This window comes from Caretta caretta, chromosome 1 (assembly GCF_965140235.1).
Source record: "Caretta caretta isolate rCarCar2 chromosome 1, rCarCar1.hap1, whole genome shotgun sequence".
NCBI lineage: Eukaryota > Metazoa > Chordata > Testudines > Cheloniidae > Caretta > Caretta caretta.
This window is the reverse complement of record NC_134206.1, coordinates 38,568,791-38,580,168: the sequence shown is the minus strand read 5'-3', so window position 1 is coordinate 38,580,168 and position 11,378 is coordinate 38,568,791.

Here is an 11,378-nt window from a genome sequence, read left to right as displayed (position 1 = left end):
GAACAAGGTGTCAAGACAGCCTGTATAGTCCGGATTATTTTCTCTAGTTTATACCAAGATCTCTATGAATCTAAAATGTCAGACAAATCAAATTTAATTGGTTATGTTTTGCTTCCTCCATAAAAGTCTGTGACCAAGAGGAATTTCCCCACATTATGACTATAAAATTTCACACTAAAGAGGGCACCCTCCAAAATGATTTTTTGCATATTATACCAGAGTGAGTTGAACTATGAAAAAACACAACAGATAAAATTCACCCTATGCAGAAGGCCAGCAGGAGATGTATTCTCCTCTTAAGCCGTAATTTGAGGTCTTAAATGGGAGGACCTAAGAGGTGCACATAAAACCTTTTATTGGCCTTGTGCACGAGGCAGAATTTCAAGCCAAAACAATCACACTGCATGGTATTTTCAGAGCAACACTTCTGATCTCTCTTCCAGTTCACTCCTGAATAAACAGTGCCACTATTTCAGCTACTAAGAGACTCTCCTTTCTGCCATGGCTCTAAATCCTAGCTAGTGTCATTCTAGATACTTTGGATGGGCTAGCACCAGCAGGAGAGTGAATTTGTGTGGGGGGTGGAGGGTGAGAAAACCTGGATTTGTGCTGGAAATGGCCCACCTGTTGATCACTTTAGATAAGCTATTACCAGCAGGACAGTGGGGTGGGAGGAGGTATTGTTTCATATTCTCTGTGTGTATATAAAGTCTGCTGCAGTTTCCACGGTATGCATCCGATGAAGTGAGCTGTAGCTCACGAAAGCTCATGCTCAAATAAATTGGTTAGTCTCTAAGGTGCCACAAGTACTCCTTTTCTTTTTGCGAATACAGACTAACACGGCTGTTCCTCTGAAACCTGTCATTCTAGATACTGTTCTTACTCACTTAAAAGTCTAATTCTTTTGTGTCTCTGAACTATGGCCTTCAGTGATTCCTTGCAGATGTTGTTACTGGAAGATTTGAACCCAACTGTCTTTTTAATTTAAAACCCTTTATTTTCAGTTTGCCTATTCCAGTATTAAAGGTTGTGGCCTGCCCTATGGATTTTCCAGAGAAAAGCCACTAACCACGGCCGCCTAACATTCCCCTTGAAGGGCATGATACATCCCTCCAATCAAGAATAGGCAGCAAGCAGTAAATTCTTCAAAAACAAAAATAATATTTATTTAGAAGTAAAAGGTTACAATAAAAGAGGAGCCATATTGGTAAAAATAAAAATAATAAAATAAAACAGTAACAGTTACAGATACAGTGTAAAGGAACCTGCAGGAGAAATAAAGACAGGGTACTACAATTGCAATTTAATAACCACATACTTAATACTCTATACCTTGCAACAATATCTATTACATATACCAATATATCAATTAAACATGTAACAATATATCAAATAACAGGCTGGCCTAACAGGTACCAAATGGGTAGGGAGATCTCACTCAAACCACAGACATCCAGCTTTATTTACACTTGAGACCCATACGCTTCAGGATGTTAAATAGAAAAAAGCTTTTTAACTTACAGGGGCGTCTATGAAAATCCCTCTGAGTCGTCTAGTCAAGGTCCTTCTTTCGCTGTCTGTTGCTCGAGAGTGATGACCATGGGTATGTTGGTTGCTGTGGCGAGCGGGCAGTGCTGTGCTGGGCAGTTATCTGCTGTCACGGAGGTAAAGGTGCTCCTCCGGTGAGAGATACAGAAGTCTGCTGGCTACTGCTGCCGGGCTGCTGTGGAGGCCTCCTGCTGACGGGGTGCCGGGAGCAGCCATTGCCAAGGCAACTCTGGAGCCTGGGGGTGTGCTGCTGCTGTTATAGTAGCTGGCTTTCAAGCAGCTCCTCCTGTTTCAGCTTTTCAGGTGGCTTCTCTTGCGCAGGTATCTTCTTATGGGTGGTTTGACAGTGTTCCGCTCTCTGGCTGGTCCCTATCCCTACAGAGCTTTAGCCTGCTGGCTGCTGCCTCTGGGATTTGCATATGCTAATTTATGTCACATGTACTGACATGTGACACTCAAGATCAGCCAATCAGTTTCCAGCGCTAATTGCTAATCTCTCACTACATTACATTACCTTATATCCGCCATTACTGTATTTTCTAATTTAAACTATTATCAATTTTTATTTAACGAAAGCTTTAATCTTAAAACTGATTACTGTTCTAAGCATGTCAAAGGGTCCTGATGCTATCACCATGTTGTGGTGTTTAGATGTTGCTTGTAATTATTAGAATTGGGAGCACTGGCTGTTGGGAGTCTGAAAGGACAGGAAACAGGAAGGAGGGGAGAGGAGTTGAGAGGCTGGGAGAAAGCTACAGAGGGTGCAGCAGCAGCTTGCTAAAGAGGTTTCCACTTTGAAAATAAAGTCCTGTTGAAGCTTGTTAGTACCTTGCCTGGTTGATACAACATTTTGGTGACGAGGATGGGATGACCTTCTGTGTAAATGTTCCTCTGTGCTAGAAAAATTTCAAATTCTAGAGAAGTAAATTGACTACCATTATCTGAAACCAATTCTTTGGGGTTACCTTCCCTGCTAAAAACTGAAGAGAGGAACTTAATTACTGTAGCAGAATTATTGCGATGTAAATGCTACCTCAGGCCATTTACTGAATTAGTCTATTAAAGTGATGGCATAATGGCAGTCAATTGGAGCAGTATCAAAGGGTCCTACAATGTCAATCATCACTTTTTCCCATGCAGATTCAGGAAGAGGAACAGGCTTTAATGGAGGGGTACATGTCACTGCTGCCTTATCATGCATTTGGCAAGTGACACAGGATTTTATGAATGCTTCAGTTCGAGAGTCCATCCCTGGCCACCAATACCCGTAGTCATTGTTTGGTTCAGACAATTCCTTGATGAGTATCATGTGCCAGGAGTATGAGTTTTGACTGTAATTCTTCTGGCACAAGGAGCCGGTGTATACCTCGTAGCACACAGCCATCAAACAAAGAAAGTTCATCCTGAACTCTAAAATAAGGCAGCAAAACTGGGTCAAGGTTTTTAGGGTGACTCTTTGTCAGAAATTCTGATAGTTTTTGTTGAATTGGACACGCTGAACAAGCAGCTTGCAATTGTTCTCTTGTAACTGCAGTGAGAGTGCTTGTAATAAGTGCAACCACTACATCTTCATCCTCCGGTGGACCATCTGGTGAAGGCAAAGGTAGGCGAGAAAGGCAATCAGCGACCACATTTTGGCGACGAGGATGGATCTTCTGCCTCTGAACCCACCTGCACCCTTTCTGCAAAGCCCAGGTGAGCCTCCAATTGCTTTTACTACTTGTATCCATGTGCTTGAGACTTATCTGCTTGCAATCAGTGCTACAGAGATTTCTGAAGTAAGAAAGCGTGCTCTACTAATCCACTGGCTTGGAGCAGAAGGGCAGCATATATTTTACACTTTTCCCCTTGCAGATGATAAATATGAGACTGCACTCACTGCATTAAAGAATTTTTTTGTGCCAAAAGTGAATGTAGTAGCTAATCGCTACAGATTTTGCCAGTGTGAGCCGAAACCAGGGGAAACTATAAAGCAGTATATTGCTTCCCTGAGGAGTCTGGTTGGAATTTGTGACTTTGGGAATATGGCAGATGAGATGATTAGAGACCAGCTCATTGAGAAAACAACCATGCTTCATGTAAGAGAACGCTTACTTCTAGAACCACAACTTACACTAGAAAAAGCAATAACCATTGCCACTCAGATTGAGTCAGCTACAGCTGAAGCCAAAATAATGAGCATGGATACAGGAGGCACAGTCCAGGCTGTGACTCCTTTGCAGAAAAGTTCACTACCACTGCAGACACACAATTGCAAGAGGAAAACTAATGAAAAACCACTGAATCAGCAAATTCAAAGTACAGTAAAAGCATGTTTTCGCTGTGGATCCCCACATCATCTTGCAAGCTACACAGGATGTCTGGCAAAAGTAGCTCAGTGCAATCATTGCAAAAAGATTGGACATTTTGCTAAAGTATGTCGCAATAGCCAGTTCAATCAACAGGTGCATGCAGTTATAATACCAGATGTTACTGTGCTGAGCGTGGACAAAATCACTACTGCACATATTCCAGATAAAGTGCACTGTAAACGTTTCCACCATACCCTCAGGCAAACCACACTCTAGTCAGCTAATGTTGAACACTGGCTCAGCAGTATCTATACTACCTGATTCCATCTATCTGCTTTACTTTAAAGATGTGCCTCTTATGTATCCTATGTTCAATTAAGCAATTTTATAATTTTGGTGAATTAAATCCCTTCTGAGGTTTTTCTGCAGATTTTCCCATTCAGAATTTAATAAGTCATTCTCTTGTCTGAGGTAAAAGTCTCTTGTCACAATGTGCGTTCCACAGGTTAATTATATTTTTCAATAACAAGTATTTCCTATTATTCAATATCATTATTTCCCTATTTCAATTGTCTATTTGTTCTGTAAGGAATAGAACAAATAAGAGCAATCAAATGAGGTCTATATTACCATTTATTATCTTATATTTCTCTTTTATATATAATTCTCCTTTCCAGATTAAGTCCATTTTTAAGTCTCCCAGTGTGTTTTTAGTCTCTCCATATGTAGAATGCCTTCCCTCCAATCTTAAATTCCTAATCCATTTTGTTGCCCCTTTCTTGACTTTTACTATTTTTGCTATGTCTCTTGTCTTATACCCAATCCTGCAATGCGGTGAGTGCCTGCCACTTTTACTGAAATCAAATGGAAGGCACTGGGTATCATCAAGGTGCTTATTTTCTGTCTCCGGCTTAACACAGTTTAACATCTGATTCACTTTCTTTTGAGTCCCACTGTGCATTAAGCAGATGTCTTCACCTAGCTGTCCATGATGACACCTATATCCTTTTCCTAAGATGTTACAGCTAATTCAAAACCTAACAAGTGGGAACAGCAGCAGCAGATTCACCTGGCTATGAAGTATCCGTGGTGACGCACAAAATGGACTTCCATCTCGAGCAAGTCCTCTTCATTTGACAAGTCAGTATGGGAGGATGTAGGTCTCTTACCCTGAGAAGGATGACGAGTGTGTACATGTCATTTGAATTGTTCTCTCCAATGTGCATTATCTCACACCCTGAATTCCATCAGCTATCCTGTTAGGTCATTTTGGAGTTCTTCACATTCTCACTTTAAACTGGTTTGGCCATTAGTATGTAATAGGAGCACAAATGAAAAATAAAAAAAAGAGAGAGTTTAACAAAGCTATGGCACTGTGTTACGTCACAAATTTCCAAAGTGCACTGGAGGTCTTTCCAATTCAAAAGCTTTTAAAATATTAATTAATTATAAATCATTAAAAACCTAGTCTGCCAAACAGAACACCTTAATAACTAACAACATCAAGCCATGAATATTTATATTATGGTAGCACCCAGACATTCTGATCAGGATTGGCACCCTACATAGACAGGTAATAGGCTGTAGACAGTTTTAGGCACTGTACAAACAGAGGCTGACGTGAGCTAGCTCCTACTCCAGGTTGTTTGCAACAAGCACCATGCGTATACAGCCCCACTTACTTCCGTGGAGCTGCCTGTCATGGCTGACTGTACGGAGCTCATTGCAGGATCACAGCCCACTGGTGGTTGGGAAATGATTTTCCATTTTTTGTTGACATTTTTCTTAAACTTTTGGGGGTTTTAGTTGAAAAACTGATAAGCTAAAAATAAAAAAAAAATCGTGGGTTTCAGCAACTGGAATCTCCTCCCCTCCAATTTTATGAGATCAGATATTTTTTCCACAAAAAATCGTAGTTTAGTTAAAATGCCATTTTTCATCCATAACGTTTCAGTGGGAAACTTTTGACCAGTTTTATCAGGGTGTAAGAGGATTATTTTCAGAAGTGCTGAGCACTCAACCTTCCCATTTAAGTCAATGAGAGTTCTGGTTCTAAAACCCACTTTGAAATCAGGCCTTTAACATTTTAGGATACGCTTTTTCCATTTTAGAAATTAATAAAGCAAAAACCAATGGTCGCTGTTTCTTTATTTCGGGAAGGACCCCACGCACAGTCCCTTGTCAATCAAGCAGTCTGTAAGCCTTAAACAGCTATGTACACTTTGTAATTAATGAATGAGGTGACGGGACAGCTGATTGACAGTTGTCTATGTTCGAGAGGCACTCTGTACATGCCTACAATATAAACAGGAATAATCCACCAGAGAACGTCTATTAACTTTTAGTGAAAGCAATTACGCATAAAAAACCCTAGGAAACAAGGAGTGGGTGAAAATGCTGTAGAGGCAGCATGCTTGGCCCATAGCAGGGCAGTAGATTGTGCAGCCTAGCAGTGACCTCTCTGGGCAACAGAGGAGCAGCCCTGACTATTTCTGCTGGAAGTGCAGTCCAGTTTCCCTTGTCAGCCCCAGGAGAGTTCAGTGCGTATGATATGAGGCGTCATGGGTGAGAATGTGCAGGTGGTATGGGAGGAGGAGAGGGAGAGAAGGTGGGAAACAGACATTCAAAGCTCCTATGCACATGTGGAGAGCCCTCCCTGGAAAACAACAACTAGGATTTTGTTTTAAAATTCAATCCATAGAAAATTCATGTACAACTATACTGTACTCCAAAATACCATCACCTTGGCTATCTCTTACAAATAACATGATCGTGGTCAAAGCTCTAGGCAGTCTTGTGAAAAGCTTCAGCATTTACACAATTTTTTCAGGAGGGGGGGAAGATACTCTCTGCCAGAGAATATTTCTGTGCCCTTCACTGCCCTCATTGTAAGTCAAGGTTTCAAACCATCTTTTAATGATTTCTGAGCAAAGAAAACAGTGAGTTTACACAAGATCATCTGAGACAGAGCTGGGAATAGAGCCCACTCCTTGAGTATAATAGGCCCAAATCTTAGCCATTTTGCCATCTATACTTTCATAAAAAATGTGTCAGTTTAAGTACTTGTGTAACCCATGCTCAACACACTGTGGCCCTGTGTCACTCTCTAGCAGTTAGACCACATATAGAGGTTTATTACTCTGCATGACAAGAGACCTGGTTCTTGGTTCAAGTAACAAAGGCTCATGCTTTTATATCCAGGTGCCCTGGGTTCAGTCTCCACAGATGTCCCAAAGAGAGGCTGTCCGTAACCACTAGATCAGAGGCGGGCAAACTACGGCCCGCGGGACTGTTCTGCCCGGCCCCTGAGATCCTGGCCCGGGAGGCTAGCCCCTGGCCCCTCCCCTGCTATTCCCCCTCCCATGCAGCCACACCGCCACGCGGGCAGAGGGGCTGCAAGCTCCTGCCGCTCTGAGCGGCAAGGTAAGGGGGCGGCGGCAGCGCGCACACGACCGTGCAGGAGTTGGGTAGGGAGTCCCGGGGGGCAATCAGGGGACAGGGAGCAGGGGTCAGTTAGGAGCGGAGGGTCCCGGGGGGGCAGTCAGGGGACAGGGAGCAGAGGGCGGTTGGATGGGGTGGAGGTTCTGGGGCGGTCAGGGGTCGGGGAACAGTGAGGGTTGGATAGGGCATGGGAGTCCCGGGGGGCCTGTCAGGGGGTGGGGGTGTGGATAGGTCAGGACAGTCAGGGTACAGGGAGCAGAGGGGGTTGGATAGGGGGTGTAATCCAGGGGGGGCAGTTTGGGGCAGGGAGTCCCAGGAGGGGACAGTCAGGGGATGGGAAGTGGGAGGGGGCGAATAGGGGGTGGGGGCCAGGCTGTTTGGGGGGCACAGCCTTCCCTACCTGGCCCTCCATACAGTTTCACACCCCAATGTGGCCCTCTGGCCAAAAAGTTTGCCCACCCCTGCTCTAGATCATAAAACTGCCCTCTCACAAAAAACAGTATAACCCCTTTGCAAAGCAAGTATTGCACTGCCTCCATGGACTGGCCCACAGAGAGGATAACAGCAGCATACTTTCCTCACCAGTCACTGACAGCCACGGGGGAGAGTGAAAAAAATTGTGTACAACTATCTTTGGATGAACTGTAACAGGGCTTTTCATATGTTTTCCTATTGTAAACCACATCTTGATAGAGAGAATGACTCATGAACAACTGCCTTCCCACTTACAGTTTGCAGAAGACGACCTCACTTCCCATTCCTGATGGCAAAACATTCCTGCAACAGTACAGCAATCACTTATATGGACAAGTAACATTAGGAATGGGGATTTTGTTTTAAATTAAATTTAGCTGCTGGAAACAAATAGGAGAAGCAGCACCATATGGCCTGCTAGCTCTCTGCAGACCACCAGTAAGAGCTCCACACACTTCAGACTGGGAACCTTTTGTTGACCGTAGCAACAGAGTCAACAAAGATCAACAGAGCTATGGAAAAACAGTTTCATTTTCATGTAAGTAAACTGATATTTTCAGGAGTATTCCTAATTTCAAGATTTCCACCATCTAACAGGGGTTTTATGATGAAAACAAAGACATTCTCTACTCTGGACAAAAATCTGGGATTTTCTTGACTTTTCCCAAGGTATACATTCCTTGCAAATGTAAAAATGGTTTCTTATGTGAAAAAAATATCACTTTATAGTCAGTGCTAAGAATTTTGAGCACAACTCTAGTCAGCAACAGACACAATGATCCTGTCCTGTAGTGCTTAGCAGGTGACTTCAGGATAGGGTCCAATAATTGTTCCCTACTTTTGGTACTGGGTCTTCAGAACTATCAGACTAGCCACTGCCTTAAAAGAAAAATTAATGGAACTAATAAAATAAATGGAATAAGAAGGCATCATTGCTAAAGCCAGAGTCCACAAGTTGCATAAGCAGCATGGTAGCCATTGAGAAACCAAGCAAGCTGCACATTTGCATAGATCCAAGCAACCTGAACAAAGCCCTAAAAAAAAGCTCACTGCCAAATATCTACAACTGAAGAAATATTACCTGACTTGGCAAAAGCAAAAATATTCTCAGAACTTGATGCCAAAGATGGATATTGGCAAGTGGTTTCCTCAGTAAGGAAACCAGCTACCTCACCATATTTTGGACACCAGCAGATAGATCATGGTGGTTGAGAATGCCATTTGGGATTAAACATGGAGCAGAAGCATCTCAAAGCCACCAAGATATCCTAACAGGACTTGAGAGATCAATGTCATAACTAATGACATTCTGGTTTACAGACACAGAGGTGGCATGGCAGAATCTGTAATAGATCATGACCATAACCTCATCTGTCTGCTAGAATGGAAATAAATCTAAAACTGAATACAAATAAGGTGAAATTGTGATTGACTATAGTATACTACATGAGACATTTGCTGGCACTCCAGGGCTACAACCGGATGAGAAAGAGGTAAAGGCAATACAGCTGATGCCCACACTTAATGATATTAAATCAGTTCAGAGACTATTAGGATTTGTCAAGTATCTGACAAAAAAATGTCTACGTCTCTCAGAAGTGTATGACTCCCTGAGGTGACTATTGAACAAAGACACAGTATGGACAAGATCACTTCAACATGATGCAGCCATCACATTTGTCAAGAAGCTGGCGACCAAATATCCCATCCAGAAACAGTACGAATGAAAAGGCAACCATACACAGCGAAAACTCTCATCCAGGTTGTCCTCATCTTATGTCTTGATTATTGCAACATCCTTTTTTCTGGCCTTGATAAATGCACACATGCCCTGCTCATATCCATTCAGAATTAATTCCCAAAAATCATTCTCCTAGTTCGTTGCTCTGACTATGTCACCCCATCTTCATATCCCTCCATTAGCTCCCCTGTCTCTATCACATCAAACATAAGCTGCTTGACTTTGCTTTCAAACTTTTTCACTGCTTATCTCCACCCTAATTATCATCTCCCATTCGCTATCGGGAAGTCAACTCTCATCTCTGTTTGGCCTATGATGCCAGCCTCCATCATCTGCTTGTTAAATTTTCAAACACCGTCATGTTTTGTCCCTGCTGCTCCTCATGCTTGGGAGGAGCTCCCCATAAATATCTGCAAAACCACTTCTTAGTCCTCTTTCAAATCTCTCCTTAAAACTCTCCCTTACCATGATGCATACAAAGAACATAACAGTTTGGATGATGATGCACTGAGATCACTGCCTAACATCCTGAGTTATATTGTCTAATGTTTTTCTTGTACTCCCCCACCCCCCATCTGTCTGTATACATCTGTTGTCTCTTATACACTCTGGGACAGAGACAGTCTTTTTGTTCTCATGCTCATGCTCATGCTCAAATAAATTGGTTAGTCTCTAAGGTGCCACAAGTACTCCTTTTCTTTTTGCGAATACAGACTAACACGGCTGTTACTCTGAAACCTGTCTTTTTGTTCTGTTCTTGCATAGCACCTACCACAGTGGGATCCTGGTCCATGGGTAGAGCTCTTAGGCACTATAGCAATACAAATAAATATATATACAACAATGTGATGCCAGTGGAACAGGGCTTGGGGCATCACACCTACAAAAGGGACAGCCAGCAGCTTTCATATCAAGATCACTATCACCAGTGGAACAAAGATATGCCCAAATTGACAAGGAACATCTCAAATGTGACCACATATGAAAAGTTCATCCAGTATGTTCAAGGATGGGAAACCATTTGTGTAGACCACAGACCACTAGACAGCATTTTTAAAAAATCTTCTGCGAAGAAGCCCCAAAATGTCTTCATGCATACTACTGAAACTGCAATACTGTATCTTAGATATCCACTATGTGAAAGGGACTGAGATGTACATAGCTCTTACTCAGAACAGCCTTGGAGCATGAAAATAAGGCAACTGAACAAGAATATGAGATCCTCAACCAAATAGAAATCATTAACCAAACCAGTGCCACTTTCAAGGCAGGGCTGGAAAGAATCCAAGAATAAGACACATAAAACAAAGATTTACAAGTGCTCACTAGTGTCCAGCTATCAGGAGATAAGTCCCAATTGCTTCTGAAGAATTCTGGAATTATCAAGACAAGCTAGTGTACAAGATAGCATTATATATAAAGGCAGTCAAAATATAGATCACTGAGAGCGGAAACTTTTTCAGGATTAGATCGGTGCATTGTGGAATAGAAGCCTACATCTGGAAAGCCAGAGATACCCTCTACTGGCCAGACATGACCAAGGATATCAGAGATCTAGTGAGCAGTTGTGACAACACATGGGGAAATGAAGCCCAAGCAGCAAAAAGAGACAATGAAAATACACAGCATTTCCAACAAATCTTGGAGCAAAACAGGAAGGGAAGGGACCTTTTCACGAAAAACCATACTAAGTATCTCATTACTGTAGATTGAGTTCGCTCAGATCACATCATCACCATAACACAGTCAGTCAAATGGCAAAGCAAATCAGCAGTTTAAATTACTAAGATTCTATTGAAGAAAGCTGGGAAAAAAAACCCAAAGAAAATGTCTGGCAAACCATCCTTGAATAGAGAAATGTCGACAGAAGGCATGAATAGGAG